Here is a 9,879-nt window from a genome sequence, read left to right on the forward strand (position 1 = left end):
GTACAGTGGAGACCGGGAGGGAGCCTTCTCACTCAGAAATCAGGGGTGTCCTTAAAGGCCCTGAAGGCCTTTCCAGCTCACACCTGACTGGCCAGGATGGGTTAAATAATACCTTGGGTGTAGGCAGTAAGCATTTGACTGTTATATAGAAATTGGTTCTGGAGTCCAATTTAGGGGAAAGGGGCAGGGAGGAGCCCAAGGACTGTGACCTTTATTGGTAACTTGTTCTTCAGGAGGTAAGCGCTTCCCTGGGAGCTGGCACTCCCTCACCACTTAAAATAGAAATGTCAAGTGTTTTCTGATTTCTTTCCTGCCTGGTCAGCCTCTTGTCTGTCTTCTAATCATCTATGAGGCCTTGCACCAACTGGAATGAGAAGAGGTGGACATTCAAGGACGGTTGCCTTTCTAACTATCTGGGGGGGACTGGTTATCAAAGGGGTGGCTTGTTAATGCTGTCTTAGTCAGAATCTGGGTTTCCCCGATTGTAATTCTGCCAAGAGAGAACCCAATAGAAGTGACAGCTAATAAAGCTGGTGAAGTTAGGCTGCAGAGTGTCTGTGAAATCTGTCCGAACTGTGCTCCAGGATGAGCCTACACTGTACAGTGGTCCGATTCTGGAAGCAACTGTCAAAACTTTTCTATTCCCTCCATCACTCTTATCTGACGTTTTAGATACTGAACCCTACCTAGACTTTTGACTTTAGGGTTTCGAAGTAGGAAAAGCACGAGGGCATAACACGGAAATTGCTTTACAGAACTGCACATGCTGTGGTGCTCTGCTAGCTTCCGAAGTATCTTTATGTGACTCTAAAAGCGGGGAGGCACACCCCAACTAGCAACATCGCAGCCTTGCAATGAACCAGAAGTCCCTCACAGTGCCTAGCCGGCCGGCGGGCGGGCACAGAGATTCTGTCAGCTCCGGGCGGCGAGCACAGCGCGCGCAGTGGGAGAAAACCGTCTTTATTTGGGCCGGGGACATCCAGAGGCCTACAAATAAACACTCGTGGCATCAGGATTGGCAGCCCTCTGGCCCGGGGCCCAGCCACGGAGAACCTGGGCCAAGGACTCTTTGTTGGACACAACCTTTATTTCTGACGAGGGACCCCGGCAAGGGGCAAGCCAGGACAGAGAGGGAAAATAAGAAAACAAAACAAAACAAAACAAAAAAAAACCCTTGAGGACGTGAGGGAAGGAGCCGGCCAGGAGTTGGAGGCAGGCGCCGGCTGGCCCCTCCACTCCACCACAGAGAGACACCCCCTTTCGGTGCCACTTGCTAGGTGCACACCCCAGACGCTCCTTGCCTTCGGTAAGAACTCAGAGGGCGCAGTAGGCCGAGCCCCACGCCCCCTTGTTCCCCACTTCGGGCCGCGGGCCTTCTCGTACTTACCCGGGCCCCCTCGGACGGTCTTCCTTGCCCGCGTCCTCTCCCCTCCCTGCCCCCTCCTCACTTCACATCCCCGCCTCCAGGGGCTGCAGCCATGTCCGTTGTGGGCAACTCTGAGGCGCCTTCCCCTAGTAACAGACGCGCAGGCCAATCAGTCAAAGATCTCGACGCTGATTGGTTGAAATGTGAGGAGGGCGGAAGTTTCTGATTTTTCATTGGCTGTTTAGTGCGCTCAGCTGTAACCGCCGCCGCCCCTCCGGGAGCCTGGCGGAATTGTGTGATTATTGCTCTAAAGTGTTACCGGGAAGCCTGGGTCCTACCTCGAGCACGATGCTCCCGCGTTTTCAGCCCTAGAGAACCTGATTAGAGGCGATCATACAATTTCCTCCCCATTAGTTTACCCACTAAATTTCTTTAAAACCATGGGCAGGCGATGCCTTCTGTCCTTTTCTATTTTTTAAAAAGTCCCTTACAAAATCGCCTTATCTGTATTTTCTTCAATTCTTCCTTATTTTTTAAAAGTCCCTCAGGACTTATACTTTGTACAAACCAAAGCTGGAGAATCAAAAGCAAGACTGTTACGTCACCCTCAGTTCATTTGAAATCTAAAAGGAAAAGCAAGCTTCAAAACAAAAAATTTTTTTTCTAGACTAATTAAGAGAAATCGCTTGGGAACCCTCTCTTGGGAAAACAAAATAAGCCTGTGTCAGTATTTACTTCCATTTTCCCAGAGAGCTAAGTCTGGAAGGGTTGCTTTAAAAAAAAAAAAATCTGTTTATGAAGTCAGAAAGGGTCATAACTGGCCCTGGGAAGAAAGAGTCCCTTCCTAATATTAATTAATTTAACCATGCAATTAAAATGCCTTTTTTTTTTCAGCTAGACAAGGAGCCATTTTGCTGATTTAACTGTTTAAACAAGTTTAGCTGTTACCTTAAACACTCATAAAATCATGTTACTTTCCTTCCACACAAGCATCTGCAATTTATCATTACAGATGGAGAAGCCCAAATCTCTCCCCTTAACCACAGATGCACGCCCAGCATGATAGAGATATGTATCCGTTTCCAGGCCCCACTGCCCCATGGACTGGCTACAGTCTTAAACATGCTGGAGAACTTCCTTCAGCATCTGAAGAGTACTCATAAATATATAAAATACAGCTTTCTTTTTAAAGATATATTTGTTTTATGTATGTGAGTACGCTGTCGCTGTCTTCAGACACACCAGAAGAGGGCATCAGATCCCATTACAGATGGTTGTGAGCCACCATGTGGTTGCTGGGAATTGAACTCAGCACCTCTGGAAGAGCAGTCAGTGCTCTTAACTGATGAACCATCTCTCCAACCCCCACCCCCGGCAGGGGAGGGAGGTTAGCCTTGTCTTTTAGCCATTCCAAGCAGCTAGCCCTACAATCTTTCATCTTTTTGAAGCAACTTCCTTCTCTCTAAAAATAGCTCTGGAAAGAGGCTCATGGCCTTCCAGCAGAGGTTTCTCACCTGTCTCCTTTTCTCCCCCCCTCAGGGTTCTTACAAGGAGGAGCCATCCTTGTGTTCTTAGTACCTTGCTTTCCAACCCCAAAGGCTATTCCTGGCCCTTCCTGGCCTCCTCGATTCCCGATTGGCTCCTTATCACCCTGTCAAGATCCCATATGGATAACTGTATCACCTTGCTCACAGCCCGGGTTATAACTTTGGCAGAAAACAACATTAATAATGCATGAGTGTACACAGTCTCTTTCCCTCCGCCCACCTGCTGGGGACAATGTTGCCAGTGCCTGAGTCAGGAAATCACAGGAGAGAGGCAGAACTGAGGAGGCTCAGCCTTGGGTGATGTGACTGACCTGGGAAAGCATAGACAGCTACTAGCAGGTAGGATGTCTGTAGTTTTGGAGTGGTTAGTTTCAAGAACTGGGAACGTTGGGAACATTGTTGAGGGTTTTGATGTGGTGAACTCGGGTGTTTGTTTTCTTGGTGGCGGTTTGGGTTTTTTGTTTGTTTTGTTTTAAAGATTATTTTAAGTATATGAGTACACTGTCGCTGTCTTCCGACACACCAGAAGAGGGCATCGGATCCCATCACAGATGGTTGTGAGCCATCATGTGGTTGCTGGGATTTGAACTCAGGACCTCTGGAAGAGCAGTCAGTGCTCCTAAACCCTGAATCTCTCCAGCCCAGTGGTTTGTGTTTTAAAGACGGAATCTCACCTTGTAGCTTTGGCTATCCCGGAATTAACTTTGTAGACCAGGCTAGACTCAAACTCCCAGAGACCCACCTGCCTCCTCCTGAATGTTGGGATTAAAGGGACACACCACCTGCCCCACCAGTGGTAATTTTTAAAATTTAATTTGTTATTATTTTGGGGAGCACATGAATTCCATGGTACATGTTTTAAATTAAAATAAATAATGTAACTTAAAGGAATCAGTTCTCTCATTCCACTGTGGGTTTGAGAACTGAACTCGGGTGATCAGGCTTGCCTTGGAGGTTTGGGTTTTGTTGCTGGTCGTGGGTTTTTGCTATTGTTTGTTTTTGTTTTTGAGAGAGGGTATGTAGCTTTGGATGTCCTGGAATTTGTCTTACAGATCAGGCTAGCTTTGGATCTGCCTGTCTCTGCCTCCTGGGTAGTGGGATTAATATCCCACACCACCACACCCACTCATTATTGGTTTTTTTATTTTTAATTTTTGTTTCAGTTTCATAGCGTAGTAGCCCAGGCTGGCCTCTTATTTACTATGCCTAAGATGACTGTGATTCCTGATCCTCCTGCCACCACTTGCAAATTCTGGGCCAAGTATGTTCAGCCAAGCAAGAAGAGGATGTCCTTTAAGAGAAGGAAGAGGGCTGTGGATGTAGTTTGGTTGGTAGAGTGCTTGCCTAGCATGACCAAAACCTGGGTTTTGTTTCCCCACCACAGAAGCCCATAGTGCAGACCTGGGACACTAGCAGTTGAGAAGTAGAGACAGGAGGATCAGAAGACAAGATCATCCTTCAGCGATATAGTAAGTTAAAGGCCAGCCTGGGCTACGTGAGACCTTACCTCAGAGAGAGAGGGAGAAGGAGAGGGAGAGGGAGAGGAAGAAAGAAAGGCAGAGAGAGAGAGAAAAGAGAGAGAGAGGAGGTAGAGAGAGGGAAAGGAGGAAGAGAGAGGGAAAGAAGGAAGAGAGGGGAAAGAGGTAGGCAAAAAGGGGTCAGAATTGGTCTGAAATAGGGCAGAGTTAGAGGAGGAAGTTTGGAGGAGAGAAAGAACAACTGGAGAAATGACTCAACATTTAAGCATTTAAGAGCACTGGCTGCTCTTCCAAAGGACCCAGGTTCAACTCCCAGCAACCACATGACAGCTCACAACTGTTTGTAACTCCAGCTCCAGGGTGTCTGACACCCTCACACAGACATATATGCAGTAAAAACACCAGTGTACATAAAGTAAAAAATAAATACATCACTTTAAAAAAGGCATTCTGACAGAGTAGGTGAAATGGAGTTCCTTTCAGATGCTTCTCTTAAACAATTTGAGAACTAAGCAGGTTAGGATGGACAGGTGGCTCAGTGGTTAAGAGTTCTTGCTGCTCTCTCAGAGGACTGGGGATCAGAGCCCAGCATCCACATTCCTTTTCTAACCTCCATAAACTTATACACACACATGTTGCCATGTACACAACCACACACACACCACCACCACTACCACCACCACCACACACACACACACACCACACCATACACACACACCACACTACACACACCACACACACACAGACACACACACACACACACACACACACACCACACACACACACACACACACCACACCACACCACACACACACCACACACACACACACCACCACCACCACCACCACACACACAGACCACAATTTAAAAAGGGACAGCAGGTAAAAATAGAATCCCTATCAGACAGAGCGGCATGTGTCATTAATCTCAGCACTGGGGAAGTTGAGGCAGGTGGATCTCTATGAGTTCCAGGCCAGCAAGGGCTACATGAGACAAAAGAAAAGAAAAGGAAAAAGAAAAAGAAATAATAGCCTTCCCTCAGCAGAATGAGGAGAGAAGAAATGAAGTACAGGATTTTTGTTACTGTTTGGTTTTTCAAGACAGGGTTTCTCTGTGTAGCCCTGGCTGTCCTGGAACTCTAGACCAGGCTGGCCTCAAACTCCCAGAGATCTGCCTGCCTCTGACTCCTGAGTGCTGGGATTCAATGCATGTGCCACCACTGCTGATAGAAGTATAGGTGTTTTTTAATAGTTTCTTATAAATAATTTATATAGTTCTCCCTTTGCCATTTTTCTGAAGAAACCACGATGGCATTTGAAGTTGCTTTGTGGCTATTTGTGGATGCTGACTTAGTTTTCTTAGCAGATGGTTCTGTGTAGGGACCGGTAGCATCCAGTTAGTGCCCATTCCAGTCTCTTCAGTTCCTTCTTTTTTTTTTTTTTTTTTTTTTTTTTTTTTTTTCGGAGCTGGGGGCCGAACCCCGGGCCTTGCGCTTCCTAGGCAAGCCCTCTACCCCTGAGCTAAATCCCCCACCCCTCTTCAGTTCCTTCATGTCCACTGGATACTTCACCCTAAATATATAAACATTCACAGATCCTCTCTCTCCTTTAAACAAAAGGAAAGCAAAAAGAAGAGAGGAAATATGGGAGGTAGAAGAGGAAAAGGGCTTTGGGGATCACGTGATCTGGTCTAGGTGACCTGCCTCTGTCAGACTAGCCAGCTGGGCACCCAAGGACTTCCGCTCGACTTGCTAAGGAGACCTGCTGCTTTCTTCATTGTGTGGCCCAGTGCTCAGAGGATGTATTTGGGAAATGAGTGTCTCTTGACTTCAGAACACGTGGCCCAAGGGTTGATAAATCAGTGGGATGACCCTTTCAAACCTGACCTACAAGGGCTGAGAGTAGAGCTCAGTGGTAGAGTGCTTGCCTCTGCACACAGAGGTTCAAATCCCAGGGACTCCGACCACTAAAACATAGACAAGAGGCTAGAGAAATGGCTCAGAAGTTAGGAGTACTTGGCTGTTCTCCAGAGACAGAGTGTGGTCCTCAGCATCTGATGGCTCTCCACTGCCTATAACTTAGCTCCAGGGGATCTGATCCCATCTTCTTGCCTCTGTGGGCAGGTGAATGCATTCACACACTCACACACACACACCCACCACCACCACCACCACCACCACCAACAACAACAACAAAATAAATATTTTTAAGAAATATACATAAAGTCAACCAATAAGGGTGAAGGTGTGACTGAAGACTTAAACCCTGGGTTCCATCCCTAGCACTGAAAAAAAACCCAAAAAATAAAAAACCTAAAAAAAAGAAAAGAAAAGAAAAAGAAAAAGGGTAGGGTATAGATTAAAAAAAAGAAAAAGGGGGTTGGGGGTTTAGCTCAGTGTTAGAGCGCTTGCCTAGCAAGCGCAAGGCCCTGGGTTCGGTCCCCAGCTTCGAAAAAAAAAAAAAGAAAAAGAAAAGAAAAAAATGACAGGATCCTTTGTTGTCCCACCCGTCAATCAGGTCAGTCAGTCAGTCAGTCAGTCAGTCAGTCAGTTATGTGTTTAGTGTCCCTCAGAAGTGCCAGCAAGGGACATTGGGAATCCAGTATCGAACAAAACCGAGAGGTACTCCATCATCTGCTCATTAATATTCTCGTGGAAACGACAATCCCCTAAGCAAACCAATGTTGCTGTCACAGCAAGTGTGCAGAGCGCTGCAAAGAAGCCACGGCAAAAGCCCCCCCCCCCGCTTTGTTCCTTGGGCCGCTGTGGGTAAAGCAGCGTTGTTTATGGTGACCGGAAGGAAGAGAGCCATTACCAGAAGAGGACACATCAATGATGGCCGTGTGAAGGAAGTAAGGGTCTGAAGAACCGAAGGAGATCCCCACCTGACCCGTACAGACAAGGAAAAGTGCTAGAGGCTGGGGAAGTCTGCAGGCATTCTTCAGCCCTTTCATCCCCTCAACTCCCGTCAAGGATTTCGAACTCTATTTTGAGAACAGCGAAAAGCGTTGGGAAGAGCTTGAGTGTGCTATGATTGGCGTTTATAAAAAGACTCAGGCTGGGTGCGGAATAGAAAATGGGTTGCGGGGGCGCGAGAGGAGCGGCGGGCGGGGGAGCTGGACAGAGGCGCCTCGGGATACGTGCGACCACCTCTGTGAGCTGGCTTCAATGTCGCCCAGGCAAATGTACCTGTTCACCTCGTGCAAGAATATCTGTGCACCACATGCATGCAGTGCCAAAGGAGACCAGAGAGGGCGCCAGATGCCCTTCAACTCTAAGACTACCCTTAGCCACCGCTTGAGTGCTAGAACCCGAGGTTTCTTCAAAGGCAACAAGTACTCTTGATTGGTGAAAAAAAAGAGAGAGAGAGAGAGAGAGAGAGAGAGAGAGAGAGAGAGAGAGAGAGAGAGAGAGAGAGAGAGAGAGAGAGAGAGAGAGAGAGAGAGAGAGAGAGAGAGAGAGAGAAATGAAGAAGCAAGAGCAGCATTGGGAAGAACAAGCTGAGCAGTGGGCGAGCCATCTGGACCCAGTGCTGAGGTGGCAGCCGCCATTCCGTGGTGGGGACATAGGTGCATCCAAGAACTACTGGGCGAGACCTAGTGGCTGATTTGAAATAAGTCTTAGATAGGAAAATAGTGGAATAGCTCTCTTAAACTCTAGACCTCAGGCAGTGCACGCCCTTAATCTCAGCCCTTAGCGGGCAGAAACAGATAGATCTCTGTTAGAGGCCAGCCTGGTGGACATAGTGAGTTCTAGGCCAGCCAGGGCTGTGTGGTGAGACCCTGTCTCAAAAAAAAAAAAAAAAAAAAAAAAAAGACAGTAAGGAGAGATGACACCCAGTGAGATGCTAAGATATGCTAGCCACACAAGTACGGTGACCCAGGTTCAATTCCCAGAACCCAGATGAAAAGCTGGGCGGTGGTGCACAGCTTAGCACCCCTACAGGAAGCTAGGAGAGGGAGACAGGAAAATTGCCCAGAGGCTCATGAACCAGCAGCATGGAATTCACAGCTCGACAGAAACCAGAGAAATCCAACCTCCCCAGGGTGGAGATGGGAACGGATTTCCCCCACCCGGGCCTCCAAATTAGTACCGTGGAACCTGCGAAAGAAGGGAGGGAAGGAGAGAGGACCTGAGGGAGAGAGGGCAGGAGGAAGAGGAAGGGAGGGATGGAGGGAAGGGAGGGAGGGAGAGGGGAAAGTGGAAAAAGGAAGAAAAGAACGAAAAGAAAGGCAGGAACAGGGTTGGGGATTTAGCTCAGTGGTAGAGCGCTTGCCTAGCAACCGCAAGGCCCTGGGTTCGGTCCCCAGCTCCGGGGGAAAAAAAGAAAAGAAAGGCAGGAGCAAAGTGGACACATCAGGTGTGGGACACACGCCTGTGATCCACGCACGCACTTGGAAGGCTGAGGCAGGAGGATTTTAAGTTCGAAGTCAGCTTGGGCTAAAGAGTAAGAGTGTGTCTCAAAAAGAAAATGGTGGGGTTGGGGATTTAGCTCAGTGGTAGAGCGCTTGCCTAGGAAGCGCAAGGCCCTGGGTTGGTCCCCAGCTCCGAAAAAAAAAAAAAAAAAAAAAGAAAAAAAAAAAGAAAATGGTGACTAGGGCATCAGGTAGAGAACACCCTTGTTCTTAAAGGGGTTAAGAAGTGAGTCAGAAAACACGAGTGATTCAGGCCTGATTCAGGGATTTTCAGCAAGGATCGACAGGCTGAACCACCTGCAAGCTGAAACAAGCCCCTCCCCCCGCCCACCCGAGCATCCTTCATCGTTGCGTCATCTTTTCCACCTTGTCATTTGCTTACCGTGACAAGACGGTTTAAGATCTTTGTGCTGAGGGATCGCGGGAACCGCACAGCAGCTTGTCGCAGTTCCAGGGGTCCTGAGCGTGGCTCCGGGCACCCACATTGGGTGGCTCCCAACCACCTATAAATCTTGTTTATATTAAAGCTCTTCATACTGAAATGCTTTTAATTCATCTGAGATCCGGGTCCAGAGACAGCGGGCGAGGACCCACATGCCCCGAGTTGCTGATAACGCGCCTATTGTCACAGCCAAAGTTTCAGACACCTTCTGGCTCTTTAAACAGACGGTTCAAATGATCAAAGGACAAGCAGACAGCTGAAACAGGACAGCAAATGTTAGTTGTTTGGAAGGAGTGAAAGGTTTTATTTTCCTAATAAACAAAGGACACTGAACTGGAAAGAACGCAGAGTCCCTTTCCCATCTCTTCGGTTACATGAAATAATAAAACTGAACAATGCCTGCCCAGGCCTCGATGAAAAACGGCCCATTAGCACGTGACTCACCGAGGGCAGCGCGCAGTGCGAGAATCTCTGTATGGGCAAGCCGACATCAGATAACAACACAGAGCGATCAACATTTTGTCATGACTAGCATTCCGTATGGTGATACAGCTAACTCAGGAAGGCATTCCAAAGCTCTGTGTGTGCAGGGAGCATTGAGCACAGCGGTGAGTAAGTAGATAAAAATCCCCA

The sequence above is a fragment of the Rattus rattus genome, chromosome 9, assembly GCF_011064425.1.
Source record: "Rattus rattus isolate New Zealand chromosome 9, Rrattus_CSIRO_v1, whole genome shotgun sequence".
In the NCBI taxonomy this organism is placed as follows: Eukaryota; Metazoa; Chordata; class Mammalia; order Rodentia; family Muridae; genus Rattus; species Rattus rattus.